At 37.6% G+C, this 24,528-nt stretch overlaps 1 protein-coding gene across 3 annotated transcripts in view; it reads right to left on the bottom strand.

The window, feature by feature from the left end:
* Positions 1-16,005, bottom strand: part of LOC141431997 (pyrokinin-1 receptor-like) — a 66,715-nt gene extending 50,710 nt beyond the window's left edge. For 2 of the 3 annotated variants that reach the window (XM_074093339.1, XM_074093341.1), the window contains exon 1: positions 15,837-16,005. The gene's annotated coding sequence lies outside the window, so the exon portion shown is untranslated. Of the gene's footprint in view, positions 1-13,374; positions 13,435-15,836 lie in introns of those variants that run through there. The other variant, XM_074093340.1, reaches the window with a different exon arrangement.
* Between the last annotated feature and the right edge of the window lie 8,523 nt (positions 16,006-24,528).

The raw sequence follows: 24,528 nt of genomic DNA, 5'->3' as shown, positions 1-24,528 counted from the left end.
TTTACATTTGCACCTGTGCCAGCCAGTCAAGGTCAATTTTTAAAGTTCACTTAGGTACATAATATTAATAAATATACAATACTTTACTAACTTGCGTGTTTGTCGTTACAAGTATTTACCTAAATAGACTGGTGATGTAACTCTTTAGGGTTCCGAAGGATGACGAAACGGAATCCTATTAATGTCGTTACGTTGTCTGTCCGTCTATCACAGCGCTGTGTCTCGAGAACCATAATATGTTGACAGCTAAAATGCATACATAACTAGCGCTTGCCTAGAATTTACTTATCACTATCCCGAGGGAACGATGCAGTATACGGGGTAAAAACTATCTTATATCTTTCCCAGGGCTTTAAACTAAATCCATATTACGTGGTATTACCAATCTTAAAGGGCAACACACACAGAGAGCGGGCGCGGGTCGTGCGCGGGCCCGCGACGGGCGTATTTGCATGGCGGTATATGGACGCCTTCACACAGAACGCGGGCGCGGGTCGGGCGCGGGCCCGTGCCCGTCGCCCGTCGTCACAAACAGCGCGCGGGCCGAGCGCAGAGTTACCAACTCTCATAAATATATATCCCTAAAGCTTAAGTTAAAAACCCCTAAAACTCGTTTTTAATGAAAATGTTTACTTTAAATTTGAATATTTCGCAAAAAAAATACTAAATCGAAAAATCGTCTTAGTAACCCCCTAATGCTTTTAATTTAAAAGACCCTACACTATAGGGTTGAATGAGAAAAAAAAACCCTTACTTTACTTCTGTGGGAGGTACCCAAAAAAAAATTATTTTAATTTTTCATTGTACCATTTTGTCGGGATAGTTTTCATAATAAGTATATCCATGTTAAATTACAGCTTTGAACCATTGATAGTCCCTGAGAAAAGCCGCGGACGGACAGACAGACAGACATGGCGAAACTATAAGGGTTCCGTTTTCGCCATTTTGGCTACGGAACCCTAAAAACCGTATTCATGCGCAGTAGCTAGTTCATTTTGGCGAGATTTTTTTTTTTTTTTTTATTATTAATTGGTATGTACTACAGAAAAATCTGTTATATTTTCCATTGACTAGTATAAGCTTATTCCTGTCTATAAAAAAAAATCAGCCACTTTTAAAAATTTCATCCATCGCCCACCATTACATAAATTAGATTTAATTAAGTAAGTAAATAAAGTTTGACCTTGGTGCGCAAGCGCGTTTGTCGTTTTCCACATATATCTCGCGACACTGTATAATTCTGTGTCGAGTTGACAAAAATGTCGTATCTATTATTGGTTCTAGAACTGTTTTAATTTGTACTCCAAAAGTCGCCAGATACTTAAACCATTTCTGTCGTCAAAACTTTTTTGCGGTCGCTAAGATTTAAGCAAAAGTCGTCAATTCTAGGGACTAAGTCACTAAACTGGCAACATTGATAGCCGCCGCGGGCCCGTCGCGGGTCCGACCCGCTCTCTGTGTGAATACAACGAACCGCGCGGCTCACGCGGCGGACACGACCCGACCCGCGCACGCTTTCTGTGTGTGTTGCCCTTAATTTGATTGCTTAATAACGACATCTCTTGTCCGGGTGAGCGGTTAGTTCCAATGGGGTGCTGAAAGTTTCTCGATGAGGGCTACAGCATAGATTGTAACGAGGTGTCATACAGCTCGTTTCTTCCTAACTCTTTCTACTGTCTGGTTTAGCACACATTCGAAAAAATAACATTTAAATTCAAATTTCCTCTTCTAATTCCACACCTGTTCGATTTACGTCAAGTAGCCATTCTATTCAGAGCCTCCGAGCTGAACAGATACCTGTCTTTTATCCTAGATCCTATAAATCTCCTAAAACTCCATAACAAGCTTATAATTTACTACTCTTATACGAAGGAAGGTTTTATAATTGTACAGTGTATTTTGTGAAGTTTCTTAAGTTCATTATTGTAATACTGCTGGACTTCAGTGCCATTGAATTATATAAATAAAGAACTGGGCACGGTTTATTATTATCTTAAATAAATATTACTGTCTGCCCTGTTCCTGCCTTCTTCTTTACTCCAACAACTTCCCCGGACACCACCTCGTGACAAGATGTCGCTAGTGTCGCTGCTTAAGTGACTGCACACATGTTTGCTGACGACCTCTGTACTCTAAGACCCGGCACTGATCTTACCGAGACGTGTCGCTTGGTACAACAAGACGTAAATGCAGTAGTCAAATGGTCCCATGATAATGGTATTATATTAAACTCGGACAAAACAAAACTTCTGATTATTCAGTCACCATATACTTGTAATACGGAAACACCACCACCCATGTTCACTCATAGTTTTTCATGTATACATAATAGCCTAACTAATTGCCAATGTAAGCCCATTGAGAAAGTTAATTCGGTCACTTATCTTGGTATTAGAGTTGACATAAGTTTTTCTTGGAATGAACACATAAACCATCTCTGTAGTAAACTTAGAATTCTTCTTGGTAAATTTTATCATTTAAGTTTCAGAACACCACAAAACATTCTCAAACAACTTTACTTTTCCTTAGTAGACTCAATATTGAGCTATGCTCTCGATTCCTATGGCCTAACATTTAAATCCTACATCGATAAACTAGAGGCATTGCAATTACGATTTTTAAAATTACTTGTAAACAATAAAACTAAGCAGAGCTGCAATGGCGATTATTACAAATTATTTAAAATCCTTAAAATACTTCCTGTTCGACTAAAACATAAATACCTAGTAGCCATAAATAATCATAGCAATCTGGAGCATAGTTTAGTATTGATCAACCATAGTCATAATACTAGGTCGGTGTCCTCAGGTAAATATGAAGTGCCCCGAGTGACCAACTACTTCGGTGATAGAACATTAAACAAAAGACTACCGTATTTGTTTAACAGCTTACCTGATAACATCCGCCTAGAAACTGATAAAAATAAATTTAAAAAGATCCTTAAAAAGTATTTAGTAGAAACTCTTCCATAAGATATAGTCGTAACAATAATTATAATAGTTTATGTAAGAATAAATTATACATTACATTATTTTATAGAGACTGTATCCTGCAGACAAACTGTGTAAACAGTTTTGCAGGGCTATGTACAAAAACCTATGTAAAAATAATGTCAAATAAATACTTTTTCATTCATTCATTCATAAGTGACTAAATAAGAAACAAACAGGCTGAGATATGTGGTGCATAGGAGAAATTCGTGTCTGTATCACTGTCCAGTGGTGGTGTAGTGCTATAAGCACGTGGCACGGAATGCCGAGGACCTGGGTTCGATTCCCAGCGCTGGTCTTATTTTTCTGGTTTTTCTATGCATCTATATTTCAGTTTGTATTTTCGATATGAGTTTTACGGGATGACCAAAAAAGTAACAAAAAGTTTGGAATTGAAATAAAAAATACAAAAAGATTCCAAAAAACCAATCTTAAATCCGTATTATCAAATTTCATTTAGTTTGGTTTAGCATTTTAAGCGTGAAAAGGTAACCGACAGATAGACAGAGTCACTTTATAATATTTGTAAAGACAGTTAGGAGGTAAGGTAGTGAAGATTAAGAACTTAAGGATTACGGTCAGCATCAAAAGTAGCTGGTTACTTTTTTACTCTGTCACATTAACACATTTGTCAATCTTGTATAGCTCTATATACGTGGCTGTAAAACGACAATGTACATACAAAAGTAACCAGCTACTTTTGATGCTGACTGTACCTATTTCTATTGCCGCTACAACAACAAAACAATCCAAAAAAGTGTTATTATTATTTTCGTTGTATCTCCATTAAGTTTAAACGGAACGATAATAGACATCATTATAATTCACAAACCATCCAATAATAAAAGGCGGTCAAACGTGAGCCAGTCAAGATAAAAATTAAAAAAACTATCTGTTAGCAGCTGTACTTTAATGAACTTAAACACTTGTACCTACCTACCTGTACTTGCAGGTAACTACCTAGACCTAGTCAGTTTGATATTTAGATAAGAACACTATGCGCGAGCCTGACTCGCACTTGGCCGGTTTTATGTTTTAAAATTACCTACCCATAAACTAAGTAATCGTCACCCGCGGCAGCGCATTAGCAACTAGGTATTACCTATTCTGTGGTATTAGTCAAGTTAGCAAAGCAAATGGGCGGCTTACCCTCCTGTCCTGTGCCCTTAGTGTAAGTTTTCGGTTACAAAATACGTCTCGATCGCGTTCGCGTTAAAATCTCAATTTTTATGGAAACACCAACATCGCAAACGTTCTGCTAGAGGCGCTGTTCGTGTTTCCATAGAAATTGAGATTCTAACGCGAACGCGATCGAAACGTATTTTGTAACCGAAAATTTACACAAAGGGTACCGATCCTGAGACCGAATTGTCTAACGTGTATCTATTGGGGCGTGGGAGCTACTATGGTGGGCAGGCAACGTGTTAACAATCCCACCATATTTTTTTTAAACAATTATCTTAAGCGGCGATTAGATTGAGCCGGGAAAATTAATAACATTTCAGCCAGATAATAATAAAATCATTAAATCCACAGAAAACATGACAACTACACAAATAAAAAAAAATTACATATTTATAAGCAAGTGGCAATGAGTGCTGGTTTTCAGCGTGCGCTCGTCTCACGACCAGTCACAGCGTGAAAATTAATATTAGAGATGTATGTATGTATCTAAACTCTTTATTGTACAAAACAAGTAAACAAACACGGATGACAAACAATTAAATATATGTACAAAGGCAAAGCAAAGCAAAGGAAAAAGCAAGCAAACAAAAGCAAGGAAGCAAAGGTATGTAAGATGTATTAGAATAAGTATTTGAATATGAGAGTGCTTCATGACATCAAGACACATTTCTAATCATTTTATTATAAGTTCTGTGCTCTAAACTTTGTCTACGGATTCATCGCTTCGCGCGGCAGATTTTACCCGTTCGATCCGCTCTCAGGCATTAACCGGAGTATCTAAGGTGTTATCACGTTGATCGTGCGTCGCCGTTGATATTGATCAGCGATAAAACACCAGCCTGCATATGTATACTTAATGCCTACGAGCGAGGGGGTCAAGTTAAGAATCTGCCGAGCGCAGCGGCGAATTCGTAGACAAGGTTCGTTTAGGGACTCACACCTCAATTGTCGCAAACATGTTATTTCAGCTTTATCTTTTGTTTTACTGGAATAGAACTTTTATAAAACTGGCGTAAGTAGTGAACTACCAAATTTGCCAGTGAAAGTATGGACGCAATCGTTCGAGTGCCATTTTATTTACACAGTTCTCATGTTGTTAATGTTAGGTAGTGGCTATTTATATCAGTGGACATTTATATTAATTTCGCTAAATTTGAGCTTGTTATTAAGCTCGCGTATTCTATTTATCATTATCTTATGGGACATAACCATGGTACGCCGTTGAGGGTGGCTCGTTTGCTAGTTATTTCCAACAAGTGGGCGCAATGTGACTTTCATTATTTTGTTTTCATTTATTTCTGACTATTCTTACTTAAATATGAAAAACTGTTCATTGCTTAGAAGCTTACTATTTTTGAGTTTAGATAGGAAAATGTACTTTCGTGACATCTTGTCGCATCACATTTTATTGTAGGTAACATAGTGTTTTTGCTACAGAATTGCAGTGCAGTGCCGTCTTTATGACTATTATTTTATTTAAAATACAAACTGAGACATGGATGCACAGAAAAAGAGAATAGCGGTGGGAATCGAACCTAGGTCCTCAGCAATCCGTGCTGCGTGCTATAACCCCACACCACCGCTGGACAGGAATCTAAACACGAATTTTTCCTATGCATACATATCTCAGGTTGCTTATTTTTACTACGCTACTTATGTCGATATGGTTTCACGGGATACCCGTAAAAGTAACAAATTTGGAGTTGAAATAAAAATCCAAAAAACTCCAAAAAACCAATCAAATTATTTTATTAGCGGCCGTAATACGGTGGTGAATGACGTCACTAGAATGTCCAAATATAGCTTTACTGTTTTCGGTAGACCCCCTGCTGCTACATTTCAACTACATATATATTCCCAACTTACGCGTACGTACGTTCATGACAGCTAAGATAGGCGTTTTGAGGTTTCTGTTGGTTGTGGTTTTAGGTATTTTTGAACCCATTTTAGGCATTTTTTTTTGATTTGATGGCCTTTAGAATAATAGGAAGTCTAAAAGTTTTCGAAATAAATAAATAAATAAATGTTTAAGTTGGAATATCGTTCCGTGATCAAGTTTCTGACAAGTTTAGGGCGGGAGTCCTTTGACGACGAACCTCGCTCCGGCCGGCCTGTGGAAGCACTCAGCGTGGACTGCGTCAAATTCGTGGAAGAGGAAGTTCTGAGTAATCGAAGACTGAAGATTGAAGAAATAGCGACAAGGACATGGCTTTCGAAAACTTCAGTTCTCAAGGTGATTTTCCACCGGTGAGGCGAGACGAGACGAGCCGAGATGAGAATTGAAATTTGTATGGCGGCGCCCGCGGCGGCCCGCAGGCGGCTCGTGGCGGGCGCGCGAGAATGCATACAAATTTCAATTTTCGTCTCGCCTCGTCTCGTCTCACCTCGCCGGTGGAAAATCACCATTAGGATTCTTCATGAACATCTTCACATGAATAAAGTTAGCGCGAGGTGGATGCCCAAACTACTTTCGAGCTTGCAGCGAAGTGAGCGAAAAGCGTGCTTTCAAGAAGTTTTAGACGCAATAGATGACACGGAGAGTTACATGGAGTCAATTGTTACGGGAGGCGAAACCATGGTTGTGTACTATGATTCTCTCTCCAAAAGGGAATCGATGGAGTGGAGTGGTCCTGGTGAAAAGCCGCCTAGGAAGGCCAAGGTAACACAATCCACCAAAAAGATAATGGCTACGATATTCTGGGATTGTCACGGAATACTACTGATTGACATAAAAGAAAGGAATACCACGGTAAATGGTAGCTACTACGCCACCCTTATTGGGCAGTCACGAGAAATGATCAAGCAGAAGCGTCGTGGAAAACTTAGCAGAGGTGTTCGGCTGCTTCACGTCAATGCAAACCCCCATTCACACTGCTTCAAATTGTAAGGCTGCTGTAGCAAAATGTGGCTACGAGGAAATTTGCCACCTACCTTATAGTCCCGATCTGACTCTGTGCGACTATTATTTGATCTCGAAACTTAAGTCAGACTTAAGGGGCAGAAGATTTTCTTCAGATGATGAAGTGAGTGCAGTTTACGCCCATTTTGAGGACAAAACTTCTGAGTATTTTTATAAGGGGATAGAAATTCTTATTAAGAAATCTGAAAACTGCATTGAAATAGAAAAATAAAAAATACATTTTTAAAAAGTTCCAATTCTATAGGAGGTCCTATGAGTTACCGTAATTTGTCCTACTCCTTGTAAAATAATTTGTCGAGGTGGCTGATGTACCATTATTAGAAGATAAAATTTGTATTCTTAATGGTGATTGTATCTGTAGCTATAAAAAAGATAGTAAATGCGATATTAATGGCTCACTGTCGCAATAAAAAATATATTTTTTAACATTGCATTGCTACAATTTCCGTCTAATATGTCAGTTTTTTATGTACCGACATGGTGTTAAGTTAAACATAATTATTTTCGACGTGTATCTCTACGGTTACATATCTACGGGTGCCTACGGTATCGCAGTTTGTGTTTAACGGGAGTCATTAGGGTGGCTGTTGGACGATATAACTATATGTTATGGACCAAATGATTAATAAGGCCATGTTTATAATGCCCGAGCATACATAATGAATGTAATAAAAACGTACAACACAAAGGCGCATACAGCGAATCCCTGCCTGTATACGTCCCACTGCCGGGCACAGGCCTCCTCTCAGAATGCCAGGGCTTGGGCCGTAGTTCTCATGCGGGCCCAGTGCGGATTGAGAACTTCACAATCTGTGCAGGTTTCCTCACAATGTTTTCCTTCACCGTAAAACTCGTGGTAAAATTCAAAAGTAAATCTGCTCTGCTTGAGAGGCCATAGGTCAAACCACCACGGCTGTCCACTAGCCACCAATAGATAGGCCATTACACCAAAATAGGTTAAAAAATAAATTGCGATATCGTTATGTAAAAAATTATAAAATGTATTGTTAACTAGCTGTTGCCCGCGACTCCGTCCCCGTAGAATTAGTTTATCGCTATCTCGTGGGAACTATGCTATTATCCGGGATAACAAATTATTACCTGTCTTTCCCGGGGACTCAAACTATCTGTATGCCGAATTTCATTTAAATCAGTTCAGTGGTTTAGACGTGGACAGGTAACAAACAAACAGACTTACAAACTTTAGTTGGATTTTTATCAATGAAATATTTACATAAATTTTTCTACTTAATAATTTGCTTAGATCTGAACCTAGCCGATATACGGAAAAAAATACGTCCTTAGGCGTTATACGCAAAAAAATACCTTGGGTTTTATTTAGGGGTTGCAACCAAGTTGGCTTGAGTGTTACGACACAGCTTACGAGCAAGGGTGATTATAAAATAATAACAAAAATATGACACCTTCCTTAATCATGCCCAGGAACAATATTCACAAAATAAAACTGAATCATACCCACCAAAATAATATTAAAATACAATAATGCGTTTGTTTAAATAAAATAAACAAGGTGTTAATTAAATAACTGAAAACCAGAAAGTAGTTTGCTCAGAATCGAGAGTAGAATCGATTACATTATTTTTATGATTTAAATTCGAGTTTTGTTCCGCGAACCTTGATTTTAGAGAAGCTCGATATTTCGGCACAGTTGCATGCGCTATGATCACGAGATTCACGAGACTACGACGGTCGTCTCATTGCAGAAATTTCACTGCAGAAAAGAATCAACAAAACTGACTTTAAAAAGAATTATTTTAACAAAGCAACAATAGTTTACTAATTTTGATTGTACCTACTCGTGTCTACGTCAGTCAATATATTCGTATTTAAACATTAACACCTTGACATTAAAACCTTGTATAGTACTGTTTATTCCAGTTGAAAATTAAATTGGGATACAAAATCCAACACAGTTGTTTACAGTTTGCCTAACATCATTTAGGTGAAATTAAAACGTGACGGAACAAACCAGGGTACATTTGGGATGCGTATTTAGAACGTACCTACCCAGATGGGAAGCATTGCACGTATAGGAATAGAATAAAATATCCTCCATAGAAATCGTGCTACCGACCAAGTAACCCGCTTAGAAAGAAACGAGGATTAACGCGTGAGCGTGAGACGGCCAGCGGCCGGAAAAGCACCAGGACCAAATTAAGTTAAGTTGTTGATCAACACTATTGTTCAATTAATTGTGGGTCAAGTAAGTAAGTGGGTTAAGGTATTAATCATCCAGAAACTAAAGTAGAATGCACGAAATTTTACCACAAACTGGGCTGCTTGGGTCCGTCAGATCGAGCGTTATCTGCTCTAATAATTCCGAAGCGTTATGTTATATACCTAAAATGAGAATATTATGTACTTAATTGATATTTTTCCCCCAGATTTAACTGGTAACAGATTAAGTCTAGTATATCGTGCTTTTGCTAATAGAAAAACTCATTTGTTTGTATGGAACTCGTCAAAGCTAAGTAATGCTCGCTCGTCTATAAACGTTCATGATTAATATACCTACATAAGCGACTAAGAAGAAGCTTTAAGTTAATGATTCTTTCGAACTGATCTGTTGCTGGAGCCGGAGCTAGGCAACGGAACTCTGTTATAAAACAACGTAACTAAGCTGTGTTTGGGCTTAATGGAATCGTTGTGAAATGTAATTTGGCTACGAGTCACTAAAAAGTGAGAAATAAAGTATTTTTTTTAACAGGTACCTACTAGCTCGAAGTCGGTGACCCAGCACGACCCAGCAGGAGGGATTGAAACCCATAGTATGTAGGTGAGGTAGACGACTATTGTTCCACTCCTGCTGGCTCGTGCTGCGTCACTGACTTCGAACTAGGAGGTACCCAGAAAAATGTTTTCAAGGGTTTTGTAGTCGGTTCCATTTTTTGATATTTTTTAATTTTTTTCCTATTGCTCCACTCCTGCTGGCTCCTGCTGAGTCACCGATTTCGAGCTAGTAGGTACCTAGAAAAATATTTTCAAGGCTTTTTTAGTCGGTTCCATTTTTTTTTTTGGAGTCGTTTTTACTTTTTTATGGTGTACAAATCCACTTAATGCATCTCCTAAGTATGGTAATAGTGTATGTACATTTCAAAAATTGTCGCGGGCACAGCTAGTACCTATATCATTTATTCATATTTAACAATATTTTCTAAGCACTTAATTTTTATATAACCGCGCGTCGAAGCAGTTTGTTTACTTGCCTAAATTTAAACACATTGTATTCAAATTTAAGCGTCAGTTGTATTGTGTTGTGTAGCAAATATTTTGCTGTATTTTTAAAGGTAATTAAAAGAGTTAAATTTTGTTTCGCGACCTTTGAGGCAATAGGTACCTACTCCAACGTGCGTCTGTCAAGTCAACGCGTTTACAAGTCGACCGAGTTTGGATTCAATAGCTGATCGATTCAGGTGTTACTTTGCAGAGGTCCATATCAATGAACTACCTATAGTCCATTCAGGACAACATTGGACTCTAGAAGGTTACAGTAGGAGAGGTTCTAAACATTTTTTGTGAAGTCGTAATAATGATGATGATGATAAATAAAATAGCTAATAAGATGAAGTCATAATTTTCTTTTCTTTGTAAGTAGATTAATACGTAATGATTTATATTTATACACAATTTAATAACTGTAATTAGTGGACTCATCCGCTCTCATTCCCTGTTTAAAAATGTTCTACTCGTAGTTTCTGCTATGAAGTTCAAGCTTTTTTCCATTCCAAATTTCGTATATGATTAAAGGTCATCACATTTTGATCCAAATTGGCGATTAAAAACTAACAATGTAGGCACAGAATATTTCTTGAGTAAACAATATTATGAACGTTCAGTTTCTTGCAGAACGCACGCGTAAACTATTCAATCTGGTTGAAATTACAGGATTTTACAAATTTCCCTGGGAAATCCCAAAATTTATATAGTGGTCTTCATTGAGGTTGTGTTAAGAATGACAACTGTCCAAAATGTCAAGACTTTAAACCCAGCGGTTGAAATTTCAAGGTTTTATCCCTATCCCGTAGGAATATCGGGATAAAAAGTAGTCTATGTGTTATTCCAGAAGTCCAGCTACTTATATACCAAATTGAATGACTAAGCCCAACGGTTGCTATTTCGAAATTTTATCCCTACCCCGTGAGAATATCGGGATAAAAAGTAGCCTATACGTTAATACAGGGTAGGTATATATTACCTGTATGCCAAATTTCATGCAAATCCAATCGGTAGTTTTTGCGTGAAAAGGTAACAAACATCCAAACAAACATCAATCCATACAATTCGCGTTTATTATACAGTAAGTATGTAACAGAACGAAAGGCAAAGCTGATACCTGGTTGATGTTAATAATAAACTTTTTTAACTTTTAGTTGCTTTTTTTAAATTGCTCAATCTCAACATGACTTTAGGTCCTCTTATTTGCAGTCGGTTAAAGATTCTTGTAACATCCTGTAGAGATAGTAGGACGTTGCTTATTAACGTAAACAAACTAATCAAAACCAATCCATGTATCAAATTACCTACTGCAATTTCAACTATGACCGCACTACCACACTACTGCCTAAAGTACGAAACACTAACCACTTTCTGTAATAATCGTTATCTGTAAAACTTAGTAAAAGCCCATAAGAGTGGCTCTTTTTTCACGATATTTTATCATTATTATTTACTTCCTTGGCATCCCTGAACACGGATGCCATAACTTTTCCCACTGAGCTTGCGACTTAATTTCTGCGACGTTGGAAAGATGATCGCTTCTCTAGGTCATGGACTGCTGTTTGGTCTCAGGATCGAAATGATGAATCCAAAACTTGTCCATGGTCACAAATCGACGCAAAAACTTTTCGAGATATTTTTTTATCGGAAGCTCATTAAAGGTAGAATCGCGGTCCACATCCCGTATCAAGAATTAGGTTCTAATGTTAAGTCAAAAAACTTTCCCCAAAATATCAAATCCCAAACAATTTTAGTGCTCAAATTTTCATGCATGCTCAAAAACAGTTCTCAAAAAAAATATCGCAATTTTGCAGTTTACAGAAGTATTGTTTGGCAAGTTATCTATACCTATATATAAAACAAAGTCGTGTTAGTTACACCATTTATAACTCAACAACGGCTGGACCAATTTTTATGATTTTTTGTGTTATGTATACCAAATTTGAAGTCAATCCAACAACTGGAAGTTGGTCAAATTTAACTTGTAAGATTTGATTACAAACAGACAGACAGACAATGGGACAGGTGAAGCTAAATAAAAGCTTGTAAAAAGACAAGTGCTTGCAGAGAAGAAAAAAATAACTTGCCGAGTAGCTGTAAATATCTATTACTCAGTAGTCAAATAACGAGATGACACATAGACATATTTAGACTATATTTGATATGACCTTCAAGTCTTCAAGAAAAGAGCGTACTTACTCCCACTAAAGGCCGGCAACGCACTTGTGACTCTTCTGGTGTTGCAGGTGTCCATGGGCGACGGTAATCGCTTACTATCAGGCGATCCGTTTGCTCGTTTTCCCCCTATTCCATAAAAAAAAACATGGAAACCAGCCAGGTGTGATGTTATTTGAATAACGAAAATCAATCCGAGTACCTAGTATTTAGTTCCTCATTGGACTTCGTGTTGTGTTGTTACTGTGATTAATTACACAGTCGAGGTTATTTTAAAGATACATGAACCAGAGTATAATGGAAATAAGAAAAGAACCTAATACTGCCTGCTTCTATGCAAACTGATTCATGTTAAAGAACTGAACAGGAAGATGGTTAAGATGTCTGATACCTTAGTCATTAGCAATGTGCCTTATTCTATCTTCCTTGAGTTCTATCTTGTTTGCCTTTGAAAAACAGGTTACAACGATAATTGCTGCAATAATTATTTATGCTGTAGGACATACGAGTAAAACGGTTCGCTATAAATAAGTAAGGATTGCGGTCAGCATCATCCCAACCTTATAATACGTCCCACTGATGGGCACAGGACTCCCTCATAATGAGAGGGCTTAGGCCTCTCTTTGGGGTAATGAAATACCTAGTTTAAACTTTACTTTTTCTTAAATTTTGTATTTTAATTATAAGTACCTAGCCGTAGAAAAAGAATTGTATACAACGTGGCGTCTCCTTCTTACAATGTTCGCAACGTTCACATCGTAACTCACGCCACTCACCTGTTTTACCTCTGTTATACCACTGTTGCATAAAATACTATATCCATCATTACACACCCCTTTAAATGCGTTTGCGAATTGTTACACTAACTAGTAAAAGTATGCGGTTAAGGGGTTTCCAACAAGTTGTGCGCATCGGATTACAAGGGGGGCACAGTAAATGCTCCGACACTCCATACAGTAGAGCACTTCTTACCGCCTAAGTTGACACTTCGGCACTTGGCAGACGAATATCTATCCCAGTGAATATTTAGAGGGAGAATTGAGTGTAAGTTAATGATTTTTGGCGTACCTTTGCAGGTCCGCCCAGATTGCTACTACCATCTTGCTCGCTAATCCTGCCGTGAAGCAGCAGTGCTTGCACTGTTGTGTTTCGCCGTGGAAAGTAAGACAGCCGGTGAAATTACTGGCACTTGAGGTATCCCATCTTAGGCCTCTAGGTTGGCAACGCATCTGCAATACCCCTGGTGGTTCTCTATCAGCCACTTGCTCGTTTCAAATAAAAAAAACCTTGTGACTAACTGGATGAAGTTCAAAAATTTGGACAAAGTTAAGCGGTAGGTAGTTAGTTAAACATCCCATAAAATTAGGTATAGACTGGAAAACGTTCCGTTGTGACACGAAAATTAACCGTACGAGCGGTTTCACATGGCGACTTTTGGCAGCGTACGGTCGAACAAATAGAATCATGACCTAGGGTGGAACCTTTTAATAATCAATTTCACTATCATTTCCTTGACAAAAGTATCAGATGTCAACATGACATTAGTACCACAAAGGTTCCACCCTGAGTCATGATTCAATTTGTTCGACTGTATAACGTGTGTTTGTATTTACGTTTGTTTGTGCGCCGCGTGTAATTTCATGATATTCTGTTTGAGAGGTCATACATAGGACAAACTTCATTATTACTAGTTTCCTATGGTTTAAATAAAATAACAAAAAAGCATTAAATTTGGCACAGACCCGCGTCTTAAGCAGACCAGAGACCGTATTGCCAAACGTTTCTGACGCTCGCGATCGCAATCAAATGACAGATTTCGCATACAAAACTGTCATTTGATTGCGATCGCGAGCATCAGAAACGATAGGCAATACGGCCTCAGGGGTTAACAGTATTCTCTGTGTGACATTGTCATTCAATTGAATTTGCTTGCAGTGTGTACAAAACATTTTGTGTAAAAAAATTATATAATTTTTATTTTATGTGATCAACATAACTTTACTCTTATTTAATATTAGTTTGTTTCTTAAAACGCTTATATTAGCTTCACTTGTAACAATACACGTACCTATATCATTAATGTAAACACTTTTCACTATTACGTTAAAACACTATAATTACCTAGTTACATTATTCGTCTCGACCGGAACAGCTGGCTTCGTATTACGAGTATTAAACGGATTCGCAAGCTCGTCCGTTTAAAATAATTGCTCAAGCAGCAATAGCGTACTTCCAGGCCTAGACAATAAAGTAGGTAGGTACTATTTCTTTCTTACTTTCTTATTTCTTTCCGTCGAGCAAGAAAAGAAGAAGACGTTACGCCGTAACCCGTACGTACGTAACGTAATCCTCGATCTGAGACGTGGGCGCTAACGATGGGCCTCATGCGGAAGCTCCTCAGACAGAGGGCCATGGAGAGGGCTATGCTCGGGGTTTCTCTTCGGGACAGAATCAGAAATTATGATATCCGCATAGAACTAAAGCTACCGACATAGCTCGAAGAATTGCGAAACTGAAGTGGCCGTAGGCGGGGCACATGCTCGCGGGACTGATGGCCGATGGGGTCAGAAGGTTCTCGAATGGCGTCCGCGGACCGGGAGACGAGTTGTCGGTAGGCCTCCAACAAGATGGAGCGACGACCTGGTTAAGATAGCGGGATCGCGGTGGATGCGGAGAGCACAAGACCGGTCTGAGTGGAGAGCCATGGGGGAGGCCTAAGTCCAGCAGTGGACGTTTTTTGGCTGACATGATGAAACGTTGTTTCAAGCCAGCAGACAACAACAACAACAGGCCGACAAGACTAGCGTCCCGCCATGCTTGATTTCTTGTTTTTTTATTTTATTTCATGTCATGTTCGAAAAAAGTACTATACAACCTCGGCCGGAACGTGGGGTTGCCGGCATCACATTCCTATCGTAGTCTATTTGTGCTTAGCCGGGAACCCCCTACTTCCCGGCCTCTACAGTAATGTACTATTATTGCATCGGATAAATTTTGAATTCAGACAGCTTATTTTATTATTGATAATCGCACCTAAGTACCTACTTATTTTTTTCTCATTACTGATTAGAGCAGGTATTATAAAATGTTGTTGAACCTACCTAGGTACTTGTTTTGTATCGATAATTGCTTTGCAGTGCTTAATTTAATATAATTTATACATTGCTGCGTATTACATTTTATACTTATAAAGGTGTCTACAATTTAATGCATACAAATCAGTTACGGCAAGGAGACGAAATAGATAGGTAAAATAATGCAGTTGCTTCATTAAGATTTTTGAAAATAATAAACTTAACTAAGCAGGTTTTTAAATGAACAATCTTAACTTAGATTTCGGCTTGTCCGCATTCAGCGAAGATTGAAAAATCTCGAACAACATTCAACTTCATTATTAAAAACAACACTAGATCCTTGTACATTTCCTTACGTTCGCGTTAGTCACAAACTTGGTAAGTTGAGTTTAGCAAGCGAGCGGCGCAACGCGCGCGTCGTACGGTGGCGTGGCGCGAACTGAGCCAGGCAGCCGGTTAAAAGTGTTGCCTTACATTTTTCGTGTAAAAGACTATGCTTATGACTTGGAAAATTCACTTCTGCTACTAAGAAAAAAAAGTAATTGAATATGGCTAATTCTTTAAAGACATCATCTACAGAAATATGGCTAGATTGTATGAAGTAGAGCTTAAATGTCACAGATTCGATGCAAGAAAAAAATATAAAAAAAACATTTTATCGACCACAAAAAACATGAAAATATTTTTCTACCTCTTTGAAGTTGGTGCCGCAGCACAAGCCAGCACGAGTGAACCTATAGTCGTCTACCTCACCTACACTATACATATAATTGGGCTTCCATCACTCCTGCTAACTCGTGCTGAAGCATCAACTTTAAACTGGTAGTAATTGATTTTTATGGTTTTTATAGTCGGTTAAATCTTTTTACTTACCTACCTATATATTTTTTCTCGCTTTTCAGTGTAACTAATCTAAGATACAATAGCTTAATGTCAACTGCTCAGGACCTTTTTCAAAAGATTGCATTTTCCGATATAGAGACGTTAATTACTGAGGCCTCCTGCCTGGTGCTTCACCACTCAAGTCACTTCGCCATATCGATGGCAAAAAGTGGAAACGTAGTAACCGCCAAAATGCAAACTTTACACCAGAGCCAACAAACTTTTCGATTTTTAGAAAAAAAAAACATAAATTCTTCATTTACTACCGGAAACACTTAAAATTTGGAATAAATACATAGCTTATAGATTACCTTTCAATTCCCAATCTAAAAACCTAATGGAAATCACTAGTTTCCCCGAGAAGATAGGATATGTGATTCAGGGATAGTCCAGCTTTCCATAGGTGAAATATTTTTTTAAATCAGCCCCGAAGTTAAATTCACTTACGGCCATCCAGCGGAAATTTTGCATTTTCCCTGAAATAAAGAAGCCTCCGTCAATCGGGGAATGTGTAGCTAGTTGTTGGTGAAAGAATTTTTAAAAGCAGTGCCAAAGTTGAATTTACTGTTTTCTATCCCGCGGGATTTTTTTATTATCCCGGAAAAAAGTATCCTATGTCAATCAGGAATACTGTAGCTTACTTTTGGTGAAAGAACTTTTAAAATCAGACCCGAAGTTGAATTCACTTATTTCTACCCGGCGGGAATTTTGCATTTTCCCAAAGAAGAGTAGTCTATACTAATGAGGAATAGAGTAGCTTTCTATTGATGTTTTTTTTTTAAATCAGTCCCGAAGTTGAATTCAGATTTTTCTATCCCATGGGAATTTTGTAATTTCCCGAAGAAAAAGTATAGCCTTTGTCATTTGGGAATAGTCATATCACATAAATGTAAGAATTTTTTAAATCAGCTCCGAAATTTAATAAATTTATTTCTATCCCGAGGGAATTTTGCATTATCCCGGATAAAAAGTAATCTATGTCAATCCAGGATACGAGTAGTGTAGCTTAGTATTAAAGGTGAAAGAATCAGTGAGCAAAATCGCATTTTGCTAGCGTTTCATTTGGTTTTTTTATTCGACTGGATGGCAAACGAGCAAGTGATCTCTTACCATTAGGAGACCCCTGATGGTAAGAGATCACCACCGCCCATAAACATCTGTCAAGTGCGTCAAGTGCCAGTAATTAATCAAGTAATTTTGACTGTATTTTATTTTGATTTTAATTAGTAATTTTGATGATAATTTTATTTCTTTGTGTTACTAACCCTTTTAACTACATTTACGGGTTATCCACCAAGTAAATGTAGCAAGACTTGTAGAATAAATATTTTTTAAGAATATTGCAGAGGGCTACTTTCAGGGTCTAGTTGCATGAACTTTCTCACTATTCTGCATGTATTGCGGCTTTTTGTAAAATTGTGTAATTTTATGCCTAATAATTTTAAGCTATGGTATAGGTGGTTTGGGATGATGCCTGTTGTAGAAAGGACTATTGGAACTACGTACACTTTCTCCTGTCTTCATAGGGTGGAACCTTTTAATAATCAATTTCACTATCATTTCCTTGACAAAAGTATCAGATGTCAACATGACATTAGTACCACAAAGGTTCCACCCTGAGTCATGATTCAATTTGTTCGACTGTATAACGTGTGTTTGTATTTACGTTTGTTTGTGCGCCGCGTGTAATTTCATGATATTCTGTTTGAGAGGTCATACATAGGACAAACTTCATTATTACTAGTTTCCTATGGTTTAAATAAAATAACAAAAAAGCCTTAAATTTGGCACAGACCCGCGTCTTAAGCAGACCAGAGACCGTATTGCCTAACGTTTCTGACGCTCGCGATCGCAATCAAATGACAGATTTCGCATACAAAACTGTCATTTGATTGCGATCGCGAGCATCAGAAACGATAGGCAATACGGCCTCAGGGGTTAACAGTATTCTCTGTGTGACATTGTCATTCAATTGAATTTGCTTGCAGTGTGTACAAAACATTTTGTGTAAAAAAATTATATAATTTTTATTTTATGTGATCAACATAACTTTACTCTTATTTAATATTAGTTTGTTTCTTAAAACGCTTATATTAGCTTCACTTGTAACAATACACGTACCTATATCATTAATGTAAACACTTTTCACTATTACGTTAAAACACTATAATTACCTAGTTACATTATTCGTCTCGACCGGAACAGCTGGCTTCGTATTACGAGTATTAAACGGATTCGCAAGCTCGTCCGTTTAAAATAATTGCTCAAGCAGCAATAGCGTACTTCCAGGCCTAGACAATAAAGTAGGTAGGTACTATTTCTTTCTTACTTTCTTATTTCTTTCCGTCGAGCAAGAAAAGAAGAAGACGTTACGCCGTAACCCGTACGTACGTAACGTAATCCTCGATCTGAGACGTGGGCGCTAACGATGGGCCTCATGCGGAAGCTCCTCAGACAGAGGGCCATGGAGAGGGCTATGCTCGGGGTTTCTCTTCGGGACAGAATCAGAAATTATGATATCCGCATAGAACTAAAGCTACCGACATAGCTCGAAGAATTGCGAAACTGAAGTGGCCGTAGGCGGGGCACATGCTCGCGGGACTGATGGCCGATGGGTCAGAAGGTTCTCGAATGGCGTCCGCGGACCGGGAGACGAGTTGTCGGTAGGCCTCCAACAAGATGGAGCGACGACCTGGTTAAGATAGCGGGATCGCGGTGGATGCGGAGAGCACAAGACCGGTCTGAGTGGAGAGCCATGGGGGAGGCCTAAGTCCAGCAGTGGACGTTTTTTGGCTGACATGATGAAACGTTGTTTCAAGCCAGCAGACAACAACAACAACAGGCCGACAAGACTAGCGTCCCGCCATGCTTGATTTCTTGTTTTTTTATTTTATTTCATGTCATGTTCGAAAAAAGTACTATACAACCTCGGCCGGAACGTGGGGTTGCCGGCATCACATTCCTATCGTAGTCTATTTGTGCTTAGCCGGGAACTCCCTACTTCCCGCCTCTACAGTAATGTACTATTATTGCATAGGATAAATTTTGAATTCAGACAGCTTATTTTATTATTGATAATCGCACCTAAGTACCTACTTATTTTTTTCTCATTACTGATTAGAGCAGGTATTATAAAATGTTGTTGAACCTACCTAGGTACTTGTTTTGTATCGATAATTGCTTTGCAGTGCTTAATTTAATATAATTTATACATTGCTGCGTATTACATTTTATACTTATAAAGGTGTCTACAATTTAATGCATACAAATCAGTTACGGCAAGGAGACGAAATAGATAGGTAAAATAATGCAGTTGCTTCATTAAGATTTTTGAAAATAATAAACTTAACTAAGCAGGTTTTTAAATGAACAATCTTAACTTAGATTTCGGCTTGTCCGCATTCAGCGAAGATTGAAAAATCTCGAACAACATTCAACTTCATTATTAAAAACAACACTAGATCCTTGTACATTTCCTTACGTTCGCGTTAGTCACAAACTTGGTAAGTTGAGTTTAGCAAGCGAGCGGCGCAACGCGCGCGTCGTACGGTGGCGTGGCGCGAACTGAGCCAGGCAGCCGGTTAAAAGTGTTGCCTTACATTTTTCGTGTAAAAGACTATGCTTATGACTTGGAAAATTCACTTCTGCTACTAAGAAAAAAAAGTAATTGAATATGGCTAATTCTTTAAAGACATCATCTACAGAAATATGGCTAGATTGTATGAAGTAGAGCTTAAATGTCACAGATTCGATGCAAGAAAAAAATATAAAAAAAACATTTTATCGACCACAAAAAACATGAAAATATTTTTCTACCTCTTTGAAGTTGGTGCCGCAGCACAAGCCAGCACGAGTGAACCTATAGTCGTCTACCTCACCTACACTATACATATAATTGGGCTTCCATCACTCCTGCTAACTCGTGCTGAAGCATCAACTTTAAACTGGTAGTAATTGATTTTTATGGTTTTTATAGTCGGTTAAATCTTTTTACTTACCTACCTATATATTTTTTCTCGCTTTTCAGTGTAACTAATCTAAGATACAATAGCTTAATGTCAACTGCTCAGGACCTTTTTCAAAAGATTGCATTTTCCGATATAGAGACGTTAATTACTGAGGCCTCCTGCCTGGTGCTTCACCACTCAAGTCACTTCGCCATATCGATGGCAAAAAGTGGAAACGTAGTAACCGCCAAAATGCAAACTTTACACCAGAGCCAACAAACTTTTCGATTTTTAGAAAAAAAAAACATAACTTCTTCATTTACTACCGGAAACACTTAAAATTTGGAATAAATACATAGCTTATAGATTACCTTTCAATTCCCAATCTAAAAACCTAATGGAAATCACTAGTTTCCCCGAGAAGATAGGATATGTGATTCAGGGATAGTCCAGCTTTCCATAGGTGAAATATTTTTTTAAATCAGCCCCGAAGTTAAATTCACTTACGGCCATCCAGCGGAAATTTTGCATTTTCCCTGAAATAAAGAAGCCTCCGTCAATCGGGGAATGTGTAGCTAGTTGTCGGTGAAAGAATTTTTAAAAGCAGTGCCAAAGTTGTATTTACTGTTTTCTATCCCGCGGGATTTTTTATTATCCCGGAAAAAAGTATCCTATGTCAATCAGGAATACTGTAGCTTACTTTTGGTGAAAGAACTTTTAAAATCAGACCCGAAGTTGAATTCACTTATTTCTACCCGGCGGGAATTTTGCATTTTCCCAAAGAAGAGTAGTCTATACTAATGAGGAATAGAGTAGCTTTCTATTGATGTTTTTTTTTTAAATCAGTCCCGAAGTTGAATTCAGATTTTTCTATCCCATGGGAATTTTGTAATTTCCCGAAGAAAAAGTATAGCCTTTGTCATTTGGGAATAGTCATATCACATAAATGTAAGAATTTTTAAATCAACTCCGAAATTTAATAAATTTATTTCTATCCCGAGGGAATTTTGCATTATCCCGGATAAAAAGTAATCTATGTCAATCCAGGATACGAGTAGTGTAGCTTAGTATTAAAGGTGAAAGAATCAGTGAGCAAAATCGCATTTTGCTAGCGTTTCATTTGGTTTTTTTATTCGACTGGATGGCAAACGAGCAAGTGATCTCTTACCATTAGGAGACCCCTGATGGTAAGAGATCACCACCGCCCATAAACATCTGTCAAGTGCGTCAAGTGCCAGTAATTAATCAAGTAATTTTGACTGTATTTTATTTTGATTTTAATTAGTAATTTTGATGATAATTTTATTTCTTTGTGTTACTAACCCTTTTAACTACATTTACGGGTTATCCACCAAGTAAATGTAGCAAGACTTGTAGAATAAATATTTTTTAAGAATATTGCAGAGGGCTACTTTCAGGGTCTAGTTGCATGAACTTTCTCACTATTCTGCATGTATTGCGGCTTTTTGTAAAATTGTGTAATTTTATGCCTAATAATTTTAAGCTATGGTATAGGTGGTTTGGGATGATGCCTGTTGTAGAAAGGACTATTGGAACTACGTACACTTTCTCCTGTCTTCATAGTCTAGCAACTTCGTCTTTTAGGTTTGCATATTTTGTTATTTTTTCCGTGATGGTTTTCTGCAAATTGTGTGTGTTAGGGATTGAGATGTCTATAAGGTATGTAGTTTTGTTTATTTTATCTATTAATGTGATGTCAGGTCTATTATAGTGGATAGTACGATCTGTGAGTATGGCGCGGTCGTAGTATAATTTGTATGTTGTGTTGTGTTCTCAAGTACCTGTGGTGTGTATTTGTAGTACGGGTTGTGTGTGTTTTGTATAAGTTTATGTTTGTGTGCCAGGTTTTGATGGATGATGTTTGCGATTTGATTGTTTCTGTGTGTGTAGTCTGTTTGTGTTAGCGTTGTGCATGCTCCGGTTATGTGTAGTATGGTTTCCGATTGGTTGTGACACCTGCGGCATTTGTCGTTTGTGAGTGTTGGATCTTTTATTATATATTTTCGGTAGTTTTTAGTATTTACGCAATAATTTTTGCAATAATGAAACCTTTAGTTTCTGGGAACAAACTGCCTATTTTTAGCCATGTGTTTGATGCAGGTGTGTCTATATGTGTTTGTTCTAAGTCACGAGGATGTCGTCCATGAAGTACATTTTTTTTCCAGTTATTTATCAGTTGTGCTTGCATTGCCGTGGATATTTACGTGGTTCGTGTAGTTTTAGCGGAGTGTAGTTGTGGTCCTTCAGGACGATTGTGTTGTGTCCTCCTTGCATCCCATGTGGCCTGCATCCTTTTTGTTCCTCTGATATGATTTTGTTGTGTTCTATGTGACTATTGATTTTTCTAGTTATTGCTGATGTTAATACTTTATATTTGGTGGGTAAGCATGTGATTGGTCTGTATTGTGATGGATGTGAGGAATGAGTTGTTTTGGGTAGCATATATGTATATGTTATACCAGTGGCTATAAAATTATTGGTATATTTTGTTTGCCTAATATTATTTCTGTAAAGTTTTTTGCTATGTGTTTGTGTAGTGATGTTAATTTTTTATACCAGTAGTTATTTATTTTGTCTATCCCAGGTAATTTCCAATTATGTAGTTTCGCTGTTACTTATTTGTTATGTCGGTTTCTGTGATCTCCTCAAATGTCATCTCTTCTATTGTATCCCATTTCTTTCTTTCTGTTTCTATCCAGTCTGCTTGGTCATTATGTTGTTTATGTTCTTCCCATATGCTATCCCAAAACGTCTCTAGTTGTGTCTGTGTTGGTATGGATGTGTCTGTGTGAGTCTCTCTGTGTGTTGCGTGGGATTGTGTAGGTTCCTGTAAAATCCTTATTCATTTGTTGCAAATAAAATATTGTCATTCTTTCGTTTTTGTGCTTTCATATACCTTCTAAGTCTATGTACCTTTAGTGCCAGTTTCTATTTTAATGTATCATGGTATTCTTCTGGTGTGACTATGACTTGTTTATTTAAATCACAGTAAATGACAAAAACTCACTGAATTATGTTGATACAACTAACTATGTATGTATGTTAACTAAAGTGACATAAAAATGTTACGTACGAATTTTGACCATCCACTGATTAAAACACAATAAACGTCTAATTTTAAACCTAATTTGCCAGTGAAGAGATATCAACTTTTACGCCAAAAATGCAGTCACATGTAAATGGTTCCAACGGAAGATCAGTTTCGGCTGCAAGATTGATAACATACTGAGTTGGGACAATTTCGTGACAATATCTGTCTCATTAACATTTTATTTTTATAACATATGTAGTTTACGACGAGCTAAAATTCAGTTCAATATAAAAATTCATCGTAAGAAATTATTTCAAAAACAAATTAAATTCTTAAACCGTGACACTTTAATATCAAATAGCGATCATTTTAACCTAGCCTTGAAAAAACAGTTTTAGCCTTCTTTATAGAGATGCAGACGACGTGCAGACCCAATACGGTAGTATTATTCAAGCATCAAGACTGCAAGCATACTATCAAGCAAAGTAGGAAAAACAACAATAAACTAAGTAGCGAAACCATCGAATTAATAAAGATAGAGAACGTAGCAAGAATGATTTAGAACACACAGGATTTTGGATAAACAAGTAAAACGTAGAATCAGGCAAGACATAAGAAACTTTAACACTAAAATTATTGAAATAGCATTAAGTACACACGCCTCTCTTAGAACAGCTAAGGAGGGAATTCGCAACGGGAAAACGTGGATTACAAGCTTACGTGACACGGACGGGAATAAACACAATAGCAGGGATAAAATTACGGAAATATGTACCAAATACTATAAAACTTTATATTCTTCAGGCTCTCTACATTCAACATCAACTCAGAATTATTCTTGCCCGGATACCATTCCTCCTATAACAGAGTACGAGGTCAACTCTGCTCTAAAGACCATGAAATATCAAAAAAGTCCTGGGGAGGATGGTATTACAACAGAAGCTCTTAAAGCTGGGAAAGCTACTTTGCTACCCCATCTCACAAGTTTATTCAATAATATTCTATTTACCGGCCAATTTCCACAGAACCTTTGCCATTCTAGTATAATTTTGTTGCACAAAAAGGG

This window comes from Choristoneura fumiferana, chromosome 10, assembly GCF_025370935.1.
Source record: "Choristoneura fumiferana chromosome 10, NRCan_CFum_1, whole genome shotgun sequence".
Lineage (NCBI taxonomy): Eukaryota > Metazoa > Arthropoda > Insecta > Lepidoptera > Tortricidae > Choristoneura > Choristoneura fumiferana.
This window is presented reverse-complemented; position numbering and strand designations above follow the sequence as displayed.